Source organism: Macaca mulatta, chromosome 4 (genome assembly GCF_049350105.2).
Source record: "Macaca mulatta isolate MMU2019108-1 chromosome 4, T2T-MMU8v2.0, whole genome shotgun sequence".
Classification (NCBI taxonomy): domain Eukaryota; kingdom Metazoa; phylum Chordata; class Mammalia; order Primates; family Cercopithecidae; genus Macaca; species Macaca mulatta.
In genome coordinates this window covers 32,177,428-32,196,337 of record NC_133409.1, presented here as the reverse complement: position 1 = coordinate 32,196,337, position 18,910 = coordinate 32,177,428, and the positions used below count along the sequence as shown (strand labels likewise).

At 34.4% G+C, this 18,910-nt stretch overlaps 2 protein-coding genes across 2 annotated transcripts in view; one reads left to right on the top strand and one right to left on the bottom strand.

The window, feature by feature from the left end:
• RSPO3 (R-spondin 3) overlaps window positions 1-18,910 on the bottom strand; it is a 75,947-nt gene that overhangs the window by 14,185 nt on the left and 42,852 nt on the right. The gene's annotated exons all lie outside the window — the stretch shown is intronic.
• The window catches only part of LOC106998157 (uncharacterized), a 102,225-nt gene that overhangs the window by 80,827 nt on the left and 2,488 nt on the right, over window positions 1-18,910 (top strand). Inside the window, exons 3-5 of the mRNA XM_078001031.1 lie at window positions 4,251-4,398; window positions 9,056-9,170; window positions 16,510-16,584. The gene's annotated coding sequence lies outside the window, so the exon portion shown is untranslated. The remainder of the gene's footprint in view (window positions 1-4,250; window positions 4,399-9,055; window positions 9,171-16,509; window positions 16,585-18,910) is intronic.

Here is an 18,910-nt window from a genome sequence, read left to right as displayed (position 1 = left end):
GACTACAAATAATGGGGAGTGAAAATACTGAAGGAAAGCAGAAGTAAGATTGACTTACTTGTTTATCTGTTATGCCAGAATTTGGGGAGAGGAAGGTGAATCCCTTTTTTGTCCATTACATCTTGCCCACCCTTAATCAAGCACACTTTTGGATCCTACAAACTCTGCTGGAACTTTTAAACTGCAGAGGATTTAAGGAGTTAAGCACAAAATGTCTCTGAGGAAGCCTTCCTTGAGTATGAATGGGTCTGGGTGTGGGCGTGTGAATCAACCCTAACAAACCGAAAACAATACCAGGTGATTTCTAAAAATCAGCAACTCTTTTCAGGCATCACTGAATAACCTCACAAATGATTTGCACTACTGCTAACAACACCTGGTAAGCAGTTGTATTATCTATGTATGATAATATATTTAACACATTTATATATGGGTTACTATATTTATATATTTTACTGTAGTAGTTGTTAAGTATCTTGAAGATCCCCCCTTACCTACCTACGTCCTTCAAGATACATTTTCAAGGCTACTTCTCTATTAATTCTTCCCTGATCTTCTCCAGCAGGTGAGGAGGGATGTAGTAATGTATAGCTGCTGTGACCTTGGGCTTTGAAGTTAGAAAGATCCAAGTTTGATTTTCTGCCAAGCTATTTAGTCATTGTCTATCCTTGGGGGATATTACTTAAACTCTCAGGACCTCATCTTTTAAAATGTGTGCTTAAAAAAAGTGGGGCATTAAATTTTAAATATCTGAAATAGGTATCAGGAAATATGCATTTTAAACTTGGCTATATTACTCATCAGCAATGTGACCTTAAGTATAGCACTTTCTGTGCTTTGTTTGCCTCATTTATAAAATAGAATCAATAATTCCTACTATTTTCACTATTTGGGGTAGGTATGAGAAACAAATGATATATAAGTAGTTGAAAATGAAAAGAATTCTAAAATTATAATCCCTAAAATAAAAATCATTAGTAATGATAATAAATGGTCTCTATGAAACTATAAAACAGCTGAGTGAGTCAAGTCACCTTTAAAATTAGAACAGCCTTAATCTGGTTTGGGTAAAATCTGAGGAGCACTTAATCCCTTTAAGATGTTTGGTGAAAGTCGTTAACCCACTTAGTTCTTGCATATCTCTCAAATGTGTCATTCCTTCTTTATCCTCATTCAGTTCAAACCTCTGTCATCTCTAGAACCTCTAGAATGATTTTTGCAAAGATCAGGTTTTTTGTTTGTTTGTTTGTTTGTTTTCTTCCAGATATTTTCCACTTTGCTGTCAGGTTACCTTCTTACAGTGCAGAGGGCTGGTCTTTTATTCCTGTTTGATTTTGTTTGTTTTTAAATCTGCCCGGTGCCTGTACTCCCAAAGTTCTCAGCATGGCTCAGAAGGCCCTTCCAAATCTGACTCTTGGTTATGTTATTGAGCAGCACCTCCTTCCCTAATTTGCCTTTGCTCAGTCACACTACATAGCTCACTATAATTTGATCACATCATGCTCTTTCTTGTTTTTGTGATTTTATTGATGCTATTTCTCAATGGAAAGTTCCTCTCTCTCTCTTTAGCTGGAAAATTCTACTTGGCCTTTAAGAGCCAATAATAATTTATCTCCTCTATTTCCAGAGGACATATCTGTCAATTTTGCATTTATTTGTTTACAACCAACTCTCCCATGAAATTATGAACTTCCAAAGGAGTCTCATAGATATTTGCATATCTTTGTAACGAATCTGTTGACCTTGAGATGCACAGATTATCTGAAATTATACAGATTGGTCCATTTAATTATGAGTCCTTAAAAGTGGAAAGTGGAAGAAGAGGCAGAAGAGTGTCAGAGAGATGCTGTGTGAAAAGGACTCAACCTGCCACTTGAGGTTTTGAGGCTGGAGAAAGGGGCCATGAACCAAGGTTTGTGAGTTGCCTGTAAAACCTGGAAAAGACAAGTAAGTGGATTCTACCCTAGAGTCTCCAAAAAGGAAGACAGCCTTGTTGATGCCTTGATTTTAGCATGGTAAAACTTATGTCAGCCTTCTCACCTACAGAATTGTAAGATAATAAATTTGTGTCGTTTAGGACATTAAGTTTTTGGTAATTTGTGATGACAGCAACAGAAAACTAATACAAACCCAACTTTGTAATGGTTTTCTTATATTTCAGATCACATATGTCCAAAACAGTTTTAAAGACCCTCATCCCACTATTCAAATGTTCTAGGGTAAACTAAATGAGATCATTTTGGTTATGAGCAGCATCTAATTTGTCTACACAGAATATTAGTACATAAAAGCTTTAATTTCCTTTCTGAAAACGTTGTTCCACCAAATTTGGATAAATTGAATTTATTGATAAGATGCAAACTAATAAATCAAAGGAAGTGGAGCATCAGAAGGAAACGACATTATAATTTTTATTACAAGTTTATACCTCTACTCTCAATCTAATTCTCTACTCTCAATCTAATTCTTACAAGAAGCAAAAATTTCCTTTTCCTAAACATGATCTGATAGATTATTAGTTGAATTATGAGAAAGGTATTATGTTATGCTTGGGTATTCTCCACTTTATTTTTACATATATGGTTGGCATATTTTTCTGTCCATTTGTGAACAAGAATTCCTATTAAGCAGAAATTCATCTGGACTCTATCATCTGCAAAATCAACTTTAAGACAAATGAAAGAATGTGAAAACAGGGACATTCTTTAAGAATGAAATTATGTCTTCCTCCATGCACCCACATCACTGTGGTTACAGAACTTTGGGGAATTTATTCCCATGTTTTCTCTCCTCTGGGTGTTCACTGCTTCGGTTCTTCCTATCAGAACCTCCTGAGGTCAGAGAGTTTTGCCCTTTTCAGAGACTTCTTTCGGCGGGTAAAGCCTTCTGAGCTAACCAGAAATCAAAATGGGATGCTGTATTATGTCAGAACCGTATGTTTAGTCTGCTTTCCTAGAAATAATCAAGAAAAGTTATATGTGAGAAGACACAGATGGTCCTTTCTCAGCAATATTTTCATATTTTTGAAGTATAATATAAAAGTATAGTTGATATCTACAACAATATTTTTTATATACACATATTTTTATTGATTCCATTTATAAAAGTTCACAAAGCCTGTGTGTGTGTGTGTGTATAATGTAATACAAGGCAATAAATGTTATATCATGTTGGCCCTTAACCCAGCATGTTTTTCTTTGAAAATCCATAGAAATTGATATTCTACTTCTGATTTATTACTGAGCATATTTATGGCGTGGAGAATATTTTTATTTGCCAGATTACAAATCATTTTAGGAAAATCTTTGAAGGGATACCTAAAACCATTTTGCGCCAATATTAATCATTTTAACCTGTCTTTTATTTTTACAATTATATAAAAAATAGGAAGCATGTTAAAGCTGCTTCAAGACACGTATTCTGTTATGAGTTTAGTAATTAAGAAGCTTATGTGTAGAACTTAGAGAATCTCAAGGAGTTGTCTGTGATATCATTAGCTGTCGTCCAGCCAAATAATACAATGTTTCCCCTTGCCAACTATAATATATAATCTACTATTTAAAAATCTATAAAGTGAAATATAATTAGTTAACATTTCAATATTTAAATTCAAGATGACTAGTAAAGGATTTCTCATATACTGCACAGTCCTAGACATGCAGCTAAATGTATCTATTAATATTCAATGAATACCAGGCTCATTTCATGCTCATTTCTATTTCAGGAAAGACTCAAAAAAGGACTGTGTTCCATTGATTATGAGACTAATACTAACGTGACAAAAGTTATTTCACCATTCTCTTTTTGCAAAAACAACAAGAAAACTATAATAACACAAACAAAACTCTAAGACCACTATTTGGCTCTCTCTGACTCCCTTCCCTGAAGAGCATTTACAACTGACTTTTGAGGAAAAACAAACACATTCATAAAAAAAAAAAAATTGGCTTCTTGCAAGTCCTTTTCTCCTTTGTCTTCCAACTCTTTTACTCAAGCTATAAAAATAAAGTAAACAAATATTTTCAATTTACCTATTTTAAAACTTCTGTTCTTGTTTTGCCATTTCAGTTTTTCACTCTGCTCTTATTCATTCCTATAGTTTGGGACATACTATGCTCATACCTTATCATTAATTCTAATAGCATACGAAATTAAGTCTTATGATCAGTGCTTATTACTGGCATGGAGCATCTGGTGCTAATCTCAAATTGATTCCAGATTACATTGCATCCCTGTTGTCTTCCCGACAGGGCAATACCCTCTGCTGTCTCAGGGTCAAACATGCTACTCCTGCCTGCTTGTATGGCCAGCTGGGCTCAAGAAGGAAGGAACCTCATTGTTGACAGTTACCAGATGAATGTGCCCCTTCTGTGCAACTAAGAAATGGAATAGACGTTGGTGAGTGTTGGATACAGTTTACAAGCTTGAAATGCTGGGAATTCACATTTGTGATACTTAAGCAGATTTTAGTCTCATTGGCTTATGCCCAAGAATTGGGTAACATGTTATAGTTTTTGATGATTTGTTGGTTATTTGTTATTCTTTGAAATTCCCAAGGAATGAGCAAAATATCCAGCGGGAATATTGATGTGAGCAATAGACTTAACAGTCTCTTTCATGGGCCATCAGCTGTGGCACTTCACATCATAAACTCCAAAGGCAGGCTAACCACGGGTCAAAATTCACCCTCGTTGGAGGAAGTCCTCGCAGTAAGGAACGATCAAGTTCAAAATTATTCTTGGTTTAAAATACAAGGTTTAGGAATCTCAATAAGGTGAAGGAAAAAACAAGTTGTGTTTACCAGAAATAAAAATTTGCTGCCACAGGGAATTGTAGAGATTATCAAGCAAGGGTATAAAGATTCAGCTTCACGGAATGACAGCCAAACATTTTCCTCAATATTTTGCAACAGGTGTCACCTGAGTTAAATGAAGATAATTTTGACTTTTATTTGAATTTAAATAATTATAAAACTCTGGAGTATAATATGTCTTCCTTAAAGTGTATCTTGAACTTTTTCATTGTCCAAATACTGGATTATTATACATTCATCCTAAATTACTTTCTGTTGACAATAAAATGAAGTGTCATGTTTCCCTAGACATGAAAACCCATTGTAGTTTTTTTAAAACTTATTCTTTGTATTTGTTTGACCATATCAAAAATAGTCATGGAAAATAGCTGACCCAACCAAGCAGAATTTTAGGACCCAAAGAAACCAGTAGTAAGGAATGAGTGTTTTAGGTCTATTCAAAAAAATAATAAATAAATAAAATAAAAAGGAAATAACAAGTTCCTTGATGTTGGAGCCCCAGCTCCTTTTGTTACAAACTTGTATTCGGCTTCCTTTTCTGCTTAGTCATTGCTTTAACTCCCACTCTGAGATTAATTGCGTGACCTCTGGAGATGAATGATCTTTCACTTAATCTTAGTCAATGCAATCTGGACAACCTCAGGTTTGGTGAGGTTCCTCTTGGGTGGTTTTCATTTGTTTTAGAACATTAAAGTATCTCATAAATCTATATTTATTATATTGGTGAGTAATCTACTGTAATTAAATATGAAATGCTGAAGACAATGTTACAGTAACATTAGGGTCAAAAACCCCTTTTTATGGTGATTCCACAGCTACAAAAATACCCTGGAATTTACTTTTGTCTTTATGTCTGGGTCTGTTTAACATTACAGAGCATCCAAAGGCATATCATTTTCAGATAGTCACTTTCTAAGTGTTTTAAAATAATAGTGATTTTTAAAATGATAAATACACAATTCTTATAAGAAAACAATTTAAGATGAATCTTAGAGAGAATCTGGCTAACAATACCCTTATTCAATATAATGTGTCCACATTTACTGGTATTATAAAATTTGGTGAACCAGTCTTAAAGAATCCAGGCTTTAAGAATATTCAGGTTTGATATTAGATCTCTTCTTACTAGTTTTCAGAATGAGACTAGTCTTAAGATGCAGAAATGAGGCTGAGTAATAACAAAATCAGTTTAAGCCCATCAATTTGTAATTTATGAGTTGGAAGGAACTGCCACAACTGTGCTAAAATTGGCCACTGCAATATTGACAGGGAGAAAAAGGATTTCTTAAGCAAATTAATATTGAAACAAACTATGATTTTTAGATGTACTTAAATGATCCAAAAGTATAAAGTTTTCCAGTAATTTATGCTCATATATGAACAAAATCGATATGGCCAGGTAGTATTATTTGATAACTGAAGTAGTCACCTATTCAGCAAGATGCTGAATATTGAAACACAAACTGAATAATATGCTTTGGGACTTTGTATTCAATAAGGGAATTCTATTTTCTAAGTTAGACAAATAACCAAAATAAAACAAATGGGCAAACTTAAGACAGACAAAAGAGCAAATATAGGAAAAAATATAAACGAATAAATTACTTTTAATTTGGGAAAATGTATACATTAGGAGACACATGAATTATTGAATGTAAAGAGAATGAGCATTGAAAGCTTTTGATGAGCTGGGGAAAATCACCTTTTTGCACTGAAGTAAGGTTGAAAACCTATTCACTAAGAAGTCTTAAAATCAAATAGATCTTCATGCATCTATGCTTAAAGTCAGGGATATAAATGAAAGAAGTCTAAGAGTTCCTCACTCATATGATTCCATGGTTAGCGTAAAGTTTAAGAGAAAGCTGCCCAAGGGTAGAAAGCTTCTCCATCAACCTAAACACTGTTTCTGTTAGACTTCCCTTTGAACTGCCCTAAGAAAACTTTCTTGGGTAATTCAAATGTAAATCTCTTATATCACTGAAAAGAAACACAAATAGACCATAAAATACTTAAAAAAAAAATGTGTTGGTGACTATGTTCAATTCTATGACTCCATACAATTACTTTCAATTATTTTATTATTGAAGTGATAAATAACTGTGTATCATACACATACTTAAATCTTTGAGGAAACAGAGGATGACTAGTTCTATTCTAGTGGCTCTAGAGAATACGGTAGCAAGGAGATCAACTAGAAAAGTTATAGTCCTATAACTTTCGAGTTCAACTCGAAAAGATAGTCCTATCTTCCCATAGGACAATGGTAACAAAATAAAAGCTAGCACAGAAGCAGTTTCTTAACGGATCTATTATCCTGATTTTTTAAACATGTTTCTTTTGCTCTCTTCATACTTCTTAGTCCTCTGATAAGAACATATCCACCATTTCAAAATTATGCTAAATGAACTGTTTGTAAAAATACTCAAGCAATGCTAAAATGCAAACACAAATTTGTTCTTTTTTCTATTAGGCCAACCTTGAATTTGCAAAGCTCTAGTTCTGTTGCAAGTGCCTTAGAAGGCTTAATAGACTGCTAGTAGGTTTTACCACATCTTAATTCTGAAAATCTGTATACAATTTAAACGAAACATATCCATGTGTTCCTGACTAATTTGCCATCGAGCTTATTTTGTGAGCTCAATTTCATGCCTAAAAAGTATTTAAAAGCCTCTTTGAATTTTTAAGCCTTTGCCACGAGCAAGGTATCACAAATACACATGCTATTAGAAGTGGATTGATGTTTGACAACCCAACTAAACTGTAAATAGATATCAAACAATACTGCTAAAGGAAATCAATGCTCCCATGCTTTTATAAAGAAATAGCTTAACGCCCACTGTGTGTCCACATGAATGAACATGTTGGGCAATTTTCATGTCAGAATGAAACTCGTATTCTGTTAACAGCCAGTTCCCCTTGCTTCCAAAGTTAAACTACAATACTCTAGGAGAAATTCTGCACCATTCCCTAGTCTCAATCTCACATGCCATCAGCAGATGTCTACAGCAATTGGGAGCAGCATGTATTTTTCCATATAGTTGTGTGTTTCCAAAGAAGAAACCCAAAGTCATGCTGCATCTGCTTTCCTCGCACATGCATGTTGTATTCCCTCTTGGAACTCTACTCACTTTCAGCTTGCTTCGGGCTGAGAAGCCTCCTGGGGTGGGGAGTTTGCTTCGTGTCTGACATGTCCAATGATTCACACAGCATTTAGGAGACCATATATGCTTCATAAGTTGAGTAGAAAATGCAAACCTTTGAAATACATTTTTTAGTAAATTTTATTTTGTGTCTTCAATATTATTTTATAGAAATTGGATTAGGTATTAATTTTCACAACCTTTTAAAAAGCTAAATGAGATTCTTTATTAGGATTTATATTTAAACATAATCCTGTGAAAATTGCACAAACCACTTAACAACCTGAAGGTCACTGACTCTACTGACTGACAGCGCCTTTGTTTAGACAACATAATAGCACTAACGTAACCATTTAGTGCATTTGAATATGATGTTGGCAATTTGTGAAAACTATTTGGCTTTAAAACATCAGTATGATTTGAAGCAAAAGAGGAAATCACTGGCCTATTTGCTAGTTAAGTTTGTTCTTTGAATAACAAAATGGTTGTCAACAGAAAGATGAAGCAGATTTGGTGGTAAAAAGAGGTTTTCAATTTTTTCAACAATGATAGTATCATTAACAAGAAATAATGGTTGATGCAAAGCCTCATGTGTGATAAGTATAGTTAGAAAAGAGCAGATGATTAGAAATAAATGATCATCTTGAACATGGGGCAAAAGTGTTGAAAAAGATAGAATGGAAAGATCAGATTGACAAAAGATTTAGGTTCTAGTACTGACTAACTTACTTATTAACTGGCATTCTTAAGGTAGTTATATACTCTTTTCATCAGCCTCAAATACTTGAAATATCAGTGGACTCAGAATTAGGTCTGGGTGTGAGTCCTGGTCTTTGAGTGTGAAATTCACTACTCACACTCAAAGTCTCAATTTCCTCATCTTTAAAATGCAGTCGATAACAACAATGCATATATGCCTGGAATATTTAAAGAATTAAGTGAGATAATTATGTAAAATTGCCAACAATTAAACAAATAATATTATTAAATCACAGTCCAATCGGAAAGAATTTATGTTAATATGCTTATGGTAATGGATATGGTTGAATAAGGACATATAACCCAAGCGAATGAATTTTTCTGTCTTTTGGCTTTTCGTAAGGTAATTTTGAGTCCAAGTGTAATTCCCCTGGAAAACCATTTTACCTTCATTGCAATAACTGGAGGTCTCATTTCCATTTTAATCATCATATGGATTCCCAGAATTATATAACCAGGTAACTGAACTACTGTGCCCTAACTCCTTAGTGTCTAGAGATGAATAAATCCCTGCCAGCTGTTATATTATTTAGTGGGGCTCTATGGAACATTAGGATTTAAAGCAACTCAGCATTTGGATATTATTTTTTTCTTTCTGATTATAAAAACCATATATATTAAACAATTTGGTTTTAGACTAGGAGATTAACAGTTAGGTGTGTGTATGTGTGAATGTGTGTGAGTGTATATATATATTTATATCTGTATATCTATAATGATTCATAAGTGTATTGTCCAGATTAATATAGGCTTGTGAAACAGGCATTTTAGTGTAAAAGTATAGAGGTTCATGGCAATACAATGTTTAATATGATGAGTTAAAAATACTTCTGTTTCCTCTGTAATTTTAGGTGCTTGTAGTTAGAAGATACTAGATCACATGTTGATAGTTTTGTTCTTTTCATTATTCCGATACATATATTCAAGTCCTTAAGGTCTTAACTAACTTTTTAAAAATTTGCTATTACACACACATTTTTAGTTAAGCAATATACATGTGTCATCTGCCATTTATTAATATTAATTATAAATGACCAGTGGTTAATGGGATCCAAGTCCAGCAGCTGAGATTTTTCTAAATTTGACTTCCTTAGAGTTTATATAAAAAGTTTTCAGAGTAGTTCTCCCAAGCTTCTAGCCAATTTGAGGCTAGTTTGCAATCTAATGTTTTAGATTATGTATTTAGCAATCAAAAAGAGGAAGGATAAGTGACAGAAATCATGAAAAAAAAACATTATGTGAGAGGATTCGATGGGACAAATAAGAGGAAGATATATTGTTTAAAGTGATACAGTGTCATGTGTTAAACATTACAAGTTAAAGGCTATGTATACAGTATATGTTTTAGGAATGTTACAGTTTTATCTTTGTTTTCCATAGTTTTACTATAGTCATAATGACAAATGTGGAAGGGATGTTTCTATAAGTTGGTATAAATGAATATGAACTTGAGGAGAAAACCTAGAAAGAAAGAAATACAAAGCCCAGCATGTTAGTATATCATTAGAGAGCCACTTCTCAAAGCTACTTATTGCATGCTACCCTACAAACATCCTACAGCTACAGCATAATGGACTCCAAGACATCTGATATAACCTCTGCACAATGCCTTGGGGAGCACACTGATATATTTTTCCTTCTGAGAGTCAAGCAATTTTCCTAAGAAAAACGTTTTGTGCTTTTCTGTAGCAAAAAGTCCACAGGAATGTCAAATACAGATTTTACCATGATTAAAACTGAAAAATGTAAAAGAGGTTTTAGAAAACATCTTGTTCAACAGTTTTAAAATACAGTACTTTGGTACAGAGCTACTGGTTGGCTAGACCTTACTTCAATAGAAGCACTTAGTTTGTTTTTATTTTATTTTAAATTGGGGTAAAAAACACATAACCATCTTAACCATGTTTAAGTGTACAGTTCAATGGCATTAAGTAAATTCACACTGTTGTATATCCATCACCATCATCCATCTTCAGAACTCTTTTCATCTTGCAAAATTTGAAGTCTGTATTCATTAAACAATCACTCGCCATTTAACCTTCCCTACCTCCTGGCAACTATCATTCTACTTTTTATTCTATTAACTTGCTACTTTAGGTACTTCATATAAGTAAAATCATATAGTATTTGCCATTTTGTAACTGGTTTAAGTTACTTAGTATAAGGTCTTTAAGGTTTATCTATGCTGTGGCATGAGTTAGAATTTTCTTCCTTCTTAAAGACAATAGTATCTCATTGTCTGTCTATATCACAGTTTGTTTAATCTATTCATCCATCAATGAACACTTTAGTTGCTGCCATCCCAACTTTTAGCTATTGTAAATAATGCTGCTATGAACATGGGTGTAAAACTATCTCTTTGAGATTCTATTTTCAATTCATTTGGGTGTATACTCAAATGAAATTGCTGAATTATATGGTATTTATACGTGTGTGTGTGTGTGTGTGTGTGTGTGTGTGTGTGTGTGAGAAACCAACATACTGTTTTCATAGTGGCTGACTGTACTATTTTACATTCCCATCAATAGTGCAAGATAGTTCCAACTTTTCCCACATCTTTGCAAATAATAAGGCACATCTATTTTTTATCATTGTATAAATTGGGCTCTACATACAATTTTAACCGAGCAGAGGGTTCTGTTGCTAAAATCCATTTTAAAACAATTCTTTTCTACTTCAATTTTCTCATCTTGTAAGCATCTGTAGATAGCCAAGCAATCTATTACCAGGAGGAAAGCAAGACCCAGTCAAATGCCCGCTAAAAGTTGCCCACTAAAAGTCTCCTCTTACTACTCCTACTTACATTTTTTTAAGCCTCAACTTTTTTGGCAGCCCTTCTCAGAACACCTTTCTGAGGATAACTCTCTTAGTCTAATGCTCAAATCTGCTTTACAGAATACCTGGCCCCAAGCCACATCGTTCAGCGAGAACAAACTGCTAGAACAGCCATTTTATTGAAGGGAGACTGTTTTCCATTGCAGCAGGGGAGAGTGGCTCAAGTTAAGTGGCTCCCCTTGGTGCTTAAAAATAAGGCTCTAAGAAGTGATTAAAAAAACAAAAGAAGCAAGTAAGCAGTTAGTATGGTGATACATTATTAAATATCTGGATAGCTCCACAAATTGAATTAACAACGTCAACACAGTTCATGGTAAACAATACTACGCAAAACATTGTGTCCATAAAGCCTTATGATACAGTGGAAACCATAATGCACTAGGATTCACATTTGTTTTCTGTCATTACCAGCCCTGTGATAAGGTCACTTAGGCAAAATCACTTCAATTCTTTGGTGTTGCTTATTGCAAAAAAGAATGATGAAGTATGCATCTCCAAGGTAACTTTTGACTTATTCTGATGTTTTATGTTTTGTTATTCCTACACAAGAGGAGGAAATCTAGAATTAGTTCTAACATAAGTCTTCTTAATTACATCAGCAGAGGCAGAAGAGTTTATGAGGGATACAGGGCAAGATAGCTTACATATACCTATGATCATAAGTACACGCAAAAATATTTACACTAGTGTGCCTAGCACTATGTCTGGCACACAACTGTCACCTGTAATGCTTGTGAATTAATACCCACACATGTAAGATTGCAGTACCTAACAAATTTTATTAAAATCAGCATCCGAGAAGGAGAAGTTGTAATTACAAAAACAAAACAAAGTAAAACAAAAAACAAAACAAAAAACAGAAAGCAGATTAAAAAAACCACCAAAACCAGATGCTGGTGAGGTTGTGGAGAAATAGACACACTTTTACATGGTTAGTGGGAGTGTAAATTAGTTTAACCATTGTGGAAGTAAGTTGGCAATTCCTCAAAGATCTGAAGGCAGAAATACCATTTGACCCAGTAATCCCATTACTGGGTATATACCCAAAGGAATATAAATCATTCTACTGTAAAGATACATGCATTCATATGTTTACTGCAGCACTATTCACAATAGCAAAGACATGGAATCAACCCAAATGGTGATCAATGATAGACTGGATAAAGAAAATGTGGCACGTATACACCATGGAATATTATGCAGCCATAAAAAGAATCAGATCATGCCCTTTATGAACGGAGCTGGAAGCTGTTATCCTCAGCAAACTAACACAGGACCAGAAAACAAAACACTGCATGCTCTCACTTACAAATGGGAGCTGAACAATGAGAACGCATGGACACATGAGGGAAAACAACATACACTGGCACCTGTTGTGGCCGAGGGGAGGGAGAGCATCAGGAAGAATAATTAATGGATGCTGGGCTTAATACCTAGGTGACGGGACGATCTGTGCAGCAAACCACCCTGGCACACGTTTGCCTATGTAACAAACCTGCACATCCTGCACATGTACCCCGGAACTTAAAATGAAAGTTGAGGGAAAAAAATAAACTAACTCAAGTATATCAGTAATATAAAAAAAGATAATCAAAACTCATTATAGTCAAATAAATACTAGAATAAGAAAAATATTTGCTATGCACATGACAAAAGGTTAATCTCTAATATACAAACAATTCCTATTAAGTGGTGTTTTGCTCAATAGAAAAATCAGAAAATTGGACAAAACATACAAATAGGCATCCTGTGGAAATTCGAATAGCCTCTAAACATGAGATTAGCCTTATAAATAGGAAAATGTCAATAAAACAATAGAATAGCATTTGTCAATCTATCATATTTGCAAGAGTTTAAAGGACTAATAACATACAGTTAGAGTCAGGATATAAGGAAACAGGTATTTTTGATGTATTCCACATGTGAACAGAAACACCTTTTTGAAAAATAATCTGGCAGAATATATTAATATTTACAATGTTCACATCCTTTGGTTTATCCATCCAATGTTTGGGACTACATTTAATATTAGATCTCAGGATTATTGAGTGCTTACTCTGCGCCAGGCACAAGTCTGAGAGTTTTATACATACTCATAACTTCTCCCTACAATTTTGTAACATAGTTACTGTTATTATCCCATTGTACAGATAGGGAAAAATGGGATATATAAAGGCTAAAGAATTTGCTGAAAGTCATAGAGCTAGTTAAAAGCACAAATGAAATTTGAAACCACATGGTTCCAAAGCCTGTGTTCTAAATTCCATGATGCATCACCTCCTTTTCCTCTGATAGAAAGTGAATGCATCAGTTCATTAACATGATAGAGATTTTTGTTATAGTAAGAAGAGCAAAAAAATGGGAAACAATTTTACTATCCATCAATGGCAGAATGGTTGAACACATTATGTGATATTCATAGAATGTAACATTCTGCAGCTATTAAAAAGATGAATTAGAAAGACGTCCATGATATACAAATTTTAAAATGACACAGTAAACACACACACTATTGAGCTACCAAGGTGCACAATTTACTCTTTTTCTGTAGACATAGAAAAGTCAAAAGCATTTTATAAAGAAAATAATATATTCATTCTCTATGGAACTTTTATATGTCTATTTCTATAAACAGAAGATTAATGTGGAATAATATACAGCCCACTTTCATATTGCTTTTCTCAGGGGAAGGACTGGACTGAGGGAGAGTGAGATTATTAATTTTTTATTTATGTATCTTTTAGGCTTTTGTGTTTTCACAAGAGCATGCACATCATTATTGATATTAAAAATATAGCTTTTGGGTAAACCAAACAAAGAAATGAATAAAACAAATAACAAACCCGTAGCTTAACTGAGATGGTTCTGGTTTTTAAATTATTTCAGTACTTTTTTAGTTCACTAGGTTGACATTGCAAATATTAAACATTAGCTTTTGAAGATCATGAACATGAGAAGAAACAGTTATTCTATGAGCAGATAATTTTAATTAAAATTGAAGAAATCTGCCGAGATGGAAGGAAAGGGTGACAAGGTAGAAGGAAGGGTATAAAACATGGTAGAAAGCCAAGGGGCTGATGGAGAGAAATTAAATTTAAAAACTCCCTTGTCTTATACATTTCAAGACCCTGACAAACTAGACAAATGTGAAGCCACTACAGGTTTGCCAATGAAATACTTTAGTAACTGTATCTTAGCTGTTGAAACAGACCAAATTTGAAATAAAACAAAATCCCTTCATGATTTTGCTGTTGGCTGGAAAACAGATAAGCAGCATAGCAGATGTTTACAATTGTATTTATTACTGTGAGAAATATTTTACTATCATATTTACATGTTCCATAAAAAATAATTAGCCATCCAATTAGTTACATTATGAAAACTACTAATTACATTATGAAAACCTAGGTTCTTATTTCTGTCAATTAAGACAATAATTTTTGTTCATGAGTTTTAATTAATTAGATATTAACTCATGATCCTAAGTATGCACATATTTTCTATATCTTTTATTTTTGGAATTAGCAACTATTCATCCTTTCTGCATGTGAATTTAGTATATTGATATTACCTAAAATGTGCTTTACTCAAAAAAGTGAATAGTAAGTGGCATTGTGCCTTCAGATATTACATTTTATGTAATGCAAAAGTAAAAGGAATGTCTCATTTACAGATGTACATGTTTTGCGTTGAGATGTAAAATGTAATTAAACTGTACTCAGAAACTCTTCCCTACATCTGATTCTTTGCAAAAATGGGAAAAGCAAGCTCTTCCAGCAGAAACAACAAGTAAACAAAACAACCATTTGCAAGACATATTTCTCAATTATGGCAGCTGGGGCTCACAGAGGCTAGAGCTATGACCTGGTGGTGTATACACAGTATAAACACCGGAGTTCAGTAATTAGGTTAGAGTTAATTTTAACGTTTCAGTGGCCTTGTGCATAATCAAGTAAAAGGTCATTGCCCACACTGGTGCATTTCACAAAGAACCCTCAGCAACTAGAAATGGACATGGACATGTCTTTACTTAAGCCTGCACAATTCAAATCCAGAAACCATTCATATGCATAGTAGATTATTTTTTCTATTCATTTAAAGCAGTTTACTTCCATAAAAAAGTTTCTAGCAAATGCAGAGAAACTAGAAAAAAAATAGTTAAATTGAAATATTCTTAACATTATCCTGAACGTGTGTTTAGTCTGAAATAGATGGAAAAAAACTTTGGTTACTCTTCCTCACTTAAAATTATTTTCAAAACCAGTATTGAAAAGGGATTATCTTGTAGAAGAACATACGTTTCTAGATTTGGTAAATTTTGTTTCTTGTTTGGTGGGGAGAGATGGGGGATGATTTACATCTGTTGTGTTTTTGTCAGTACCCTTGTTTCTAAACAGAGGCAGCAATCAAAATGGTTCACTTGACCCTGGCTTCAACTGCTGGCATTTTACTTAGACAGACCAATCTCAGGACCCTAATTCCTCTGCCACAGTGATTCAAAGCAGGGTCCACTGGAATCCTTTCATGAGATTGGGTGCAGGGATACTGAAAGGGAGAGTAAGAGCACTATCCTTTTTTATTTGGAGCAATGTGGATATATAGACTTGGAGCTGCCGGGAGCCAGTTTTCCTCCCAAAAGGAGAAAGACTCTGCAGCAGAGGAGAATAAGGCCAACAAACAATGAGGAATGAAGGCAATGTGAGCTGAAATGGTGAGAAAGGGTGAGAGCAGAAGGCGATGGACCCAGTGATACTGTTTGAGGACTTAGTGCAGTCTGTGGTTAAGCCAATAATTTTCTTCTTGCCTAAGATAATTTGAGATCTGTCATTTTCAATTAAAATGTCCTGCAGAATGGCAGAACAGTGAGCTTGGTGAAAAAAGGACTATCATTGAGAGATACATGCTAATATATTGTTTTGCTATTAAAGTAATAAGTATGTCATGTAAATATTTTTTTTACAGAAACTGAAAAACAGAAAAATTTTAGAAAGGTATTTCTGATTTGGGACGTGAGAAACGGGATGCTTTAAATGAAAGGTAAGGAACTGAGTAGGACATTAAATAGAAAGAGAAGGGCATGTAGAAGAGAGTGAGAAAAAGTGGATTAAGAGGTTTTGAAGAATTTTCCATTCCTATCCATTTTGTCATGCTAATGATAGCCTACTTAGTCACATCTCTTGAGAGGCCCAAGGATAAGGCATCTACTCCTTTCTGCAGACTATGACATCTACAAAGTTAGTCTGTAATGCTTCTATGAAGAAGTTGCTGGAGGAGATAAAAAGCAAGATAATGATCTATGGAAAGAATAATTCTTTGTGCCTTCAAATGTGGGGTGTCTCCTATGCCAAAGAGGTTTCGGCAACACTAGCAGTTTTAAGGAGAGACTCTATTAAGGAGATGGGAAGGAGAACAGGAGCATGAAAGGAGGGAGTGTCTTTTTGCTGGAGAAATGTTTACTTTGCAATTAGCAAAGGACAAGAAGCTTCTTTTGGAAACTATATTTGGGGGTCCAGAATTTAAATTTATGCTGATGCTCTCCGAGTCTCTCTCTAGGGAACCCTCCTAATTGGCAGGGATCTCAGCTGGCTAGAACAGGCTGTAAAGGAAGCCAAGGTCTTGGGGTCATTTCTCCAAAGGGCCGGTTAACTCAGCCTTGTTCCACAACCACAAGCTGTACCTTTAACCCTACTTAGCCATCTTACAAAAGCATATTAGCACATCAACATGGTGGTCACAGAAAAAATAGATGTATTAACATTGAGACCAAAATGAAATGTAAGCAGAGAAATTTCATTTTTGCCAGCATTAACAAATGTCTTTGTAATGTGTTAGGAAAATCTAATGAAGACAGTAGCTACTGGAGGTACAAATCACAAAGGTGAAAACTGTTAACAAGGGTATATGCTTACGAAAGGGCTGATCCTCTATGGTCATTACCATATGGACTGATATAAACCATTTAGAATATAAGATCTATGATGAAAAGAATTTTGTCTTTTTTTGTGTACTGCTTTATCCTCAGCACCTACGAGTGCCCAGCATGTGGTGGAAGTTTAATAAATATTTGTTGAGCGTATGAAGGTATCTTGGCCTCACATTTTATTTGTTCTTCCTATTCTGCCCTTTACAAATTAGAAAGTACAATAGAAATAATATCCAACGCAACATGTCCTGCATCAACAGTTGACTGTTTTTACAAAGGAAGGAAGGAAATTTACAAAGGAAATACAAATCTCTTACTGCATTTCAGACAGTAAGAGATTGTTAAATGAATGAGCAATCACACTAATCTAACTACAAACAAGAGAAAGACCTCTAGGGTAGATTGCAAAAACGGCTATAATTCTCCTCTCCCACCCTATGTATGCATGCCACCCTGCAAAGTAAGTTTGCACTTTTTCCTGCCAAGAGATAAAATCTGTTTCTTCAACTCTTGAATCAGGAATAGGCTTATAACTAGTATAGGCTGACAGAATGTGGTGGAAGTAAAAACTATGGCAGGTTCTGTGCCTAGCCTCAAGAGGAATGACTTCACTTTTTCTACTTTGGAAGGCTGTAGGACCTCCTGCCATCTTGATGATAATAGAAACATGGCAATTTCCTCATTCTCCAGCCATCCAACAATGTGATGGAGCCCAGCCAAGATCAAAATTGCCCAATAGGTTTCAGCCTTAATTGCCCAGCCACAAATTGTTAAGTGGTTGTTGTTTTAAGCCTCTATGTTTTGAGGTTATTTGTTATGCAGCAAAAGCTAGCTGAAACAATCCTCATGCAGCTGATCTAAACAATGGCAAGATCATTGTTTGCTTAGGAGCTGAAGAATGCTAACACTCTATTCAATAATCTGACCACTGTGTGTTATGTCACACTCACCAATGGGTCACAAAGCACTAGATATTTATAAATATCACTAAGTGAAATCTCAGAGAATATGGACATTTTCAAGGATCATTTATTACAAAGTCTGTTTTAGAATAGGAATGCTGAGGTACACACCAATTAGCAGAAAAGCCTACAAATAATTTTTATGCTATCATAGGAATGAAGGAATTACATGGATAATAATAACAATTAAGTATTTCCCACCACGAATAATGTCCACCATGATTTTTGACCACTGTTAATAAAATCCCCAAAATCTCAGGGAGCCTACAAAAATGGTATGGAGCAAACTTGGTCTGAATTGTAACTGCTGGTTGAGTTCTAAAAACTGATATATCAAGGATTGCAAGTTATGAACTAAAGGCTTTTTATTTTCTGCAGAGCTTTTTCTTTAATGTTGAGAAGTTTAAGAACATATAATAGGATGTAAAATGTGTTAGAGGCAAGAAACTTAATAACTGTTATTTCATTTTTTTTTCTA